An 8,466-nucleotide genomic window follows, 5' to 3' on the forward strand; every position below is an offset into this window, starting at 1 on the left:
ATGTGACTACTTGAGAGTTTGCAAATGTTTCACTATATATATGTCGATCGTACACAGATGCACCGCTAAATGCCACAAGATACATACAAGAGTGTTGGTGGACAGTCATTATCGTTATGTGATTTAAAAAATGTTTCGGAAAAACATCCTTTAAAGGGTTATGTCAGAAAAAAATATAAATTCAAAGGCCCATTTCTTTGTTAAAGCTCAATGGACTCGAACAAAACTTGAAATCAAAGATTTAGATAACAATGTGTCCTCAAGAATGCTAACGAGCTTAAAGGTGGCACCAAACACCACAAAACCCACAACGCCGGACATGGGTGATCAGAAAGCTCACCATTTGTCCTTCATGATCAAGTAAGTACTAATGTAGTAAGGTCTAAATGAGAATAAAATCATATGTTAACATATGTTTGCTTTTCGAATTGAATCATAGAATGTTTCCCCTCTGACTGTACACCAGGGTGTATTACCTGTGAGCTTGTCACTTAAAAGGATATCTAAGAAGCATCTTATAAAAGTAGCACACATGTCAAGTCAATTTCTTTTTGAAAATTAATTCATTCACCGTGAAGGTAACATAATAGAAAGAGTTTTTATGGTAAGCTAAAAGCGACCTCCTTCATTGGGTTCATATGCAAACATTGATGCCTTTGAAGTCCTATAAGTCGTTAAGTAAACGCTCTTTTTAAATAAGGTTTAGACTGTCGATAGTTTGTCCACTTCAGATCAACCAATTGCTGTATCAGGTTTTGATAAGATAAATCAGACCTGCTATCTTGTGGGATGCAATTTAAAATATTAATTTGACATTACCTGTCTGATATACAGCCGCATACAGGTTACCGGTTAAGTACAGGGCAAATGTAGAGTAATTGAGACAATTGTTCTCAAAACTGCTACTTCTCAGATTTTAGAAGTTCCTTTCCAAGGACACTATGTCCTGTAAACAATTAATCATGTAAGTCAAAACTTTTCCTAAGAATAATTTGTCACACTTTTCACAGTAAAAGTCGGAATGAGAAATGTACATATTGCAGGTACCTCATACAACGTCATGAACAAAACCCCAACCTTTCTCATTATCTGACTGAGAAAAGGAAGCCCCCTTTTCTATTTTATGTAGTCTTGCAGTTAAAAACAAACTGCACTTTCTATTAGCAAGTAAAAATATTTAGTTTATCACTGCTAATATAGAAACCTATTCTGCAAACACAAATGCTGGTTAAAAGTTCAAACCCTTCATTTTTTTAAGACTTTAAACTTAAGAGGAGCAAAAAAGATGTACAACTAAGAGTGCGGTCATCTCTCTACTAATATGCGGCCCATCTGTGTTTTACCAAGGACCAGTTAACAATGTAACTATATAATATAACTATCATGTTGTTACGAAACCAAACTTTAGCTAGTATTATTGTCGCGTGAGTCGTGGGGAGGTAGTAGGTGGCTTCAAACTGTACTGTCACACTGACCGTTTTACAGTGGTTAACAGTTAAATGGATATTATACGATTTTTATATGTGTTTAATTATAATATATTATAAAAATATGTAACAATAACACAAAATAGGCAAGAACAGTTATATATTGACGACGAATTTTATAAAATGCATCAAAGACAAATAAGTGCCCCGAGCCGATTGTGACGAAGATATTTCGTTCATATTTTCCTACAATAACCGAATCATTCGGCTTTTTATTAGGATCGAAGTAAGTAAACGTGTGTCATATGAATAAATTTCGTTGCAGGTAATTGAAATGATCCGTAAAACTAAATTTAGATTCACATCCTACATGCATGATATACATGCTGGCGAGTTCGACGGTGCAGACATTTTCGATTTCAGAATTAAATATCTGGATTATTCCGCATTTTTCGACACTTGTTCTTCTAAACTTTTGTTTTAATTTTTATTGAAATATACGTAGAGTAAGTTTTTGATACATTTTATATTAGTTAAAAGGAGATTATACGATTTTTATATGTGTTAAATTATAATATATTTATAAAAATATGTTACAATAACACAAAATAGGCAAGAACAATTATATATTGACGACGAATTTTATAAAATGCAGCAAAGACAAATAAGTGCCCCGAGCCGATTGTGACGAAGATATTTCGTACATATTTTCCTACAATAATCGAATCATTCGTCTTTTTATTAGGATCGAAGTTAGTATTTGTGTGTCATATGAACAGATATCGTTGCAGGAAATTAAAATGATCCGTAAAACTAAATTTAGATTCACATCCTACATGCATGATATACATGATGGCGAATTCGACTGTACAGACATATTCGATTTCAGAATTAAATATCTGGATTATTTCGCATTTTTCGACACTTGGTCTTCTTAACTTTTATTTTAATTTTTATTGAAATATATTTCGAATAAGTTTTTGACACATTTTATATAAAAAAAATCATAAATATTTGACAAAATCGTATAATCTCACTTTATAACATTTAAAGCGTTTAATTGGTTAAATAGTTTATGCTAACGTTTTATTTTAATTCCATATTTTGATCAAATGATTAAAAGGGGCATATTGACGCTGTATATAGTACATTCATATAGAAAATAAGTTTATCTTTGATAAAGTATTCATTGCATTGTTGATTGACAAATATGTATTGCTTGTGTAATTGCTCATACAAATGTGTTTTAACGAGTTCATCAATATAACATTTTACTAGATACACATCTGCTTCAAAAGAATGAACAATTTTGAATAGTTAAAATAAATGTTGGTATTTAGAGGGAATATCGCTCTTTTATCAAACTCACGCTTACGGTCTCGGACCAACAGGGCAGATACATAGATAGCACATGAAAAGCACGGACCAACACGTTATCTATACGTTATCTACACGAACCCTACCGTATCTACACAACAATTGCAATCACGGTTGCGATACATGATTTGACCGTGACTGACAATAACTTGTTGATTTTAGGTGACCGGTTAGTGTTGGAGATTTGTAAACATTCTTCACACCTGGCAGTGATTAAGTCTGGTTGTGGGGTTTTCTTTGGGTTCTTGGGCTTTCCCCACAACACAATACTACACCAGAATTGTATTATTTCAAGAAAACACAAATATATGGAAATAACAGTTATGATCTCAAAGTTTACCAAAGTGCCATCCAACAGTATGTCTACTCTTATAGTGGACCTTACAGTTTCCAAAAGATCGTTAAAGGCTCCAACAGATAATTTCGTAACTAATTGAAATGGCAAAAGATTTTCAAATGAAATTCAAAGAAATTAAGAACACATTTCAGGCATTTGATAATATTGGAAACATTTCTCTCAAACAATTTGAACAAAAGCACAGAAAGTAGATTATTTTAACATTTTTTTCTGTATGCATACACACTATAAAACTCGATTGTTCATCTGGCAAAATATTGTTTTCCTTTTCCTCTAGATATCTTCCATGCTTAAGATAAAATTAAATTGGAATGATATATAAAAGTTAAAACATTACTAAAATTTAAATTTTAAAAAACGATATCATATCACGCTTAAATAGGAGAACACTTGGTTGCACTTCTTTTGAAATTTCAGTGGGAGATAATTATCTTTAGATTGTGTTAATTGTTAATATAGATTGTATGGGACTTTTTTGTCGACTTATTAAAAAGTAATTACTTATTAACTTTCATAATACTATACAGATATTATATTGATACACCTATTGTCAGACTGTGCATCTTAGTATAATATATTTAAACATAAAGGCCTCATTTTCATGAATTTTATTTTTAAATTGAAGTATGATAAAGTCATCTATTACAAACTATCACACACATCTTTTGAATGCCTATGTATACAGCGCAGGCATAATACTCCTGGTCCTGCTACTAAATACATAAGAAAGAGCAAGCAAGTTAAACCACTAAAAACATGTCCTGTATTATCATGTAGGCGTACGTGATCAATCACAGCTTTACCGAGATGGCACAGCATTGAAATAAAGTCCGTGTCTGATTAATTGCAAGCTTTTATCTATAAAGTAGCATCGTGTGCGGTGGGTTTTCTTGATAAGACGCTAACCAAAATTGTATATTGAGTGTTCTTCACCCGATTTTGGTATTAAGTTGTAATAACGTTGTACTCTTAAGCTCAGAGAATTTATCTTGTTGAAAACTTTCCTGATAAAACATTCCCACTGGGTCAACATATACGTAATCGACATTTGAAAAAGATACGAATTTTGTTAAATTGTTTGGTCGCCAGCTTAAGTAAAATGTTCTGCTATTGACATTCATGTACATTGTCAGATTGTAAAAAAAACATGTACTTAATTCAGTTAAAAAAAATCTAACTATTGCTTGAATGGATTTACGATGTTTTTCATGCACATTTTATCAAATTTACTAATGTTATGCATGTGTGTGCCCCGACTACGAACAGTTACATAGTGCAGCACATTAGGTGTCTTTAAGGCAACACTACTTCAAAGGGCTTTACGAGTCTGGCATTTGTTATTAGTTATACTACGCTTTTCCTACGTGCATCTAGTGTGTTTTTTTTCTCTAAAATGCTTCTAGTATCCATTTGTGTACAGCATTATATTTAAAAAAACGCACATTACCTTTTTAGAAATGAAGTGTGGAGTCCCTGACAAATAGTTTGCTATCCAACTATGATTATATTAGATATGCCTTTGACAGAACCAGTATACTATAGAGGATTAATTATGTATTTATCAAATATTAGAAACATACAGAAACAGAGCAAATAGTTCTGACTATTATATATACGTCATTCTGTCTTTATCTGCTTTTTCAAACATGTATATTTTACAATCCTCAGATAATTGAAATCGTGTAAACTGTATATTGATTTTGAGCCATACCGTCATTGTTCTATGTAAAGCACTTATTAAAAGTTGCATATTTACTGTTTCATTATTTTCAAATAGCAGAGCTTTTCCACAAACGCCTGCAACACATTGGGGGACCGCGACACAGGACGCTGTTGGTGCACAGATGAAAGTATCAGGGTAGTGGAGAAAGCCATTTGAAAGATGGATTTGCTATAAACCTGTCGCACGGTATTATAGTGGTGTTTTTTTTTTTACTACTTGTTCGCTATCAAAAACAAGCAAGTCCTTTACTCCTGATTTATATCTTTATATCTTGCGCTAGCTACAAATAGTATTGCAAAAACTGTTTGATAGAATTAAGAACATGATATTGAAGCGATATATGCGGAATGTTATGTCCGTAACATTTGAACCATAACCTTGTTTGAAAGTAAAAAAAAAATAATATTACTTTAAAACTAAACAAACAGATGTTTAAATCTATTTGCCTATGACCACGCTGATGACGAATTCGTTGGAATTTTTAAGATATCTAAAGCCGTTCAAACGTTATCCATTTTGAAAAAAAAAATAAAAAAAATACATATATATCATATAATACCAAAAAAAATATTTTTTTGTTTTTTAATAAAACATAAACAGTTTATAGTGTTGTTTAAACGTTTGGAAAAAAAATGAAAAAAAAAGAAAAAAGAAAAAAGTTATAATCAAAACATATTTTGCATTAAGCACCCTTTTCATAGACCGTCCCATTTACGTGCACAATTGAAATACGCTCGCTCGCTCTCTCGTTCGCTCCATCGAAATCAAACAATAAGATAGTGAAATCTATATGAATTTGACTCGCTGAATCCGAATCCGTTGTTAATTTTCCGATATCTTGATCCGAAAAAGAATTATTGAGTTTAAGTGGTAAACTTCGATAAGAATGCAGCACACTTTTATCAGAAGCTCAAAATTCAGTGTACCTTAAAATCCAGTGAAATAAAACAATCAGATAGTCCAATCGATGTGATTTTGTCTACCTGAACCCGATTCCGGTGCTACTTTCCCGATATATTGAACCGTTAAAGAATTATTGATGTTAAATTGTGCCGTTCGTTCGATAAGAATGCAGCAACCTTTTAAAGTTACATTACTATTCAAAATCAACAAAAATTTCGTACATTATTTCGTAAAATAAACTAAATCAGTTAAAAATCAGTGTTCCTTGTGGCAATTGCCGAAATTTCAGCGCCAGGTTTGGTAAAATAGATGTCTGTATATACCAAAATGCTCGTTTTTTATTATTGTTTTGCATATTTAATTCCATTTTAATTTCCCGCAACGATATCTATTCATACGACACATGAACACTATCATGGTGTTCGTGTGTCGTATGAATAGATATATTCGCGGGAATAATGCCTTAATAGAAAAGAATACATTTGAAATAGATGCATACTAATCACTCATTTAGTCACTCAGTCAGTCACTCACTCAATCACTCACTCCCTCACTTACAGTCAGTCACTCACTCAGTCAGTCACTCAATCACACAGTCACTCACTCAGTCCATCAGTCATTTAGTTTCTCGGATCAAGATTTTGGTATTAATTATCGGATACAGTTAGCCCTTAAATAATAGTGTAAGTTCGTTCGCACTTTTGTGTTTGAAAAGTCTTTATGACCACCATCAGAAAACGGCGCTTAGCGTGTATCGTCCGTCTCCAAACCTCAACTGTAAGGGTCACACTTTAAGTTTAAAAAAAAGTCAGGTCAAAAGAGTTAGTTAAACTGTGGTTACTGAGCAATTATCTGCAACCCATCTTGCTACCAGTTGTTTATGCAAAATATTTATTATACTCGATATCTTACATAACTCACCCAGTCCTCTAAGCCGAAATAATCCGGAAAACAAAATAGTGTCTTTGTGTCGTATGAACGAATCTGCATAATATCACTTTAATAGTAAAAAATACATTTTAACGCATAACTTTTTTATTTGTGCTTGAAAAACTACAATTTTAATAAAACATTAACAGTTTACAGTGTTGTTTAAAAGTTTGAAAACAAATTTGAAAACAACTCAAACATACAAAAGTTATTAATAAGAATATTAATTAAAAAAAACATATGTATCATATAACGAAAAAATTCAAAGTTTGTGTTTATATTAAAACATAAACAGTTTATAGTGCTGTTTAAAAGTTTGATTTTTTTTTTTGAAAAATGATAAAAATAAAAAAGTTATAAGCAAAATAAGTTTTGCATTAAGCACCCTTTTCATACAAACGTCCTATTTACGTGCACACACGAAATACGCTCGCTCGCTCGCTCGTTCGCTCGCTCCATCGAAATCAAACAATAAGATAGTGAAATCCATATGAATTTGGCTCGCTGAATCCGAATCCGGTGTTAATTTTCCGATATATTGATCCGTTAAAGAATTATTGATTTTAAATGGTAAAATTCGATAAGAATGCAGCACAGTTTTAACAGAAGCTCAAAATCCAGTATACCTTAAATTCCAGTGAAATAAAGTATAGTGCTCGGTATACATTTATAAAATGCATATGAATTGTGATATGAATGAAGAGTCAAATAACACAGCCAAATTCAACAAGAAACATGTGAACAGAAAATATATGAACAATGTATGTACATATTTGTATAATTGACTATTTCTGCCATTGCAATGGCTATGTATATGTGTCAATATTATATATTAACATAAACACATGAGCATCGTTCTGGAAAAACTGGCAATCCACACAGGCGAAAAGCCAGTGAAGCCAGAAAGTGTTGCCCTGATTGACCTGTGTTGACTCGACTGGCTAGTCATGAAAGACACTTTACACACATGCATTAAGCCCCGTTTTCCCAGAGCAAGGCTCAATACAAATGCAGCAACACCATTGTACAGGTGTGTTATGGCAATATTTTCAGGTAGCATCATGAATTAGTAAAAAATGTGGCGTCTAAAGTAGTATCAATGCTATTTTATGAATAAACTTAGTGATCGAGTTTTTTGTACATGAGACCCAGATTTAAACTCGGCCTAGATAATGACTACATGATTACGATTTGTCACCATCAGCACTCCATGTTCAGGTTTAAAGAGACCTTTTCACGTTCTGGTAAATTGACAAAGATAAAAAAGTTGATTCGGATTTGCAAATTTTCGTTTTGTTATGATGTATGTGAGGAAACAGTAATACTGAACGTTTACCATGCTCTAAAATAGCCATTATATGCATCTTTTGACGATTTAAAAACATGAACATTATAAAGCGTTGCAGCGCGAAACGATTACATAATTTTGAGAGTTCTGTTGTTGTCGTTATATGTTGTGAAACTACGATGACTGCTTATATAAAATACATCAGTCATTGTATGAGCACAGATGACCGATTGGTCTCAGCGGTAGACTTTTTCTCCACGACTCCAGGCGTCAGTGGTTCGAGTCCTGTTGAAACTTATTTTTTTTCTATTTTTTAATTTTATTCTTGATGTTTACTGGAACAGTGTTTTAGACTTGTTAGGGAGCCAATATTTAATTTACCTGTTCATGCATGTAATTGTTATCTTTGAATATATCCAACTTAATTAAAATTGATAACATTGCATTTCATTACTATTTA

The 8,466-nt window shown here is 32.3% G+C and overlaps 1 protein-coding gene across 1 annotated transcript in view; it reads right to left on the bottom strand.

Moving 5' to 3' along the window:
* The window catches only part of LOC127880588 (uncharacterized), a 49,081-nt gene that overhangs the window by 13,393 nt on the left and 27,222 nt on the right, over window positions 1-8,466 (bottom strand). The window lies entirely within an intron of this gene.

Source organism: Dreissena polymorpha, chromosome 5 (assembly GCF_020536995.1).
Source record: "Dreissena polymorpha isolate Duluth1 chromosome 5, UMN_Dpol_1.0, whole genome shotgun sequence".
Classification (NCBI taxonomy): Eukaryota; Metazoa; Mollusca; class Bivalvia; order Myida; family Dreissenidae; genus Dreissena; species Dreissena polymorpha.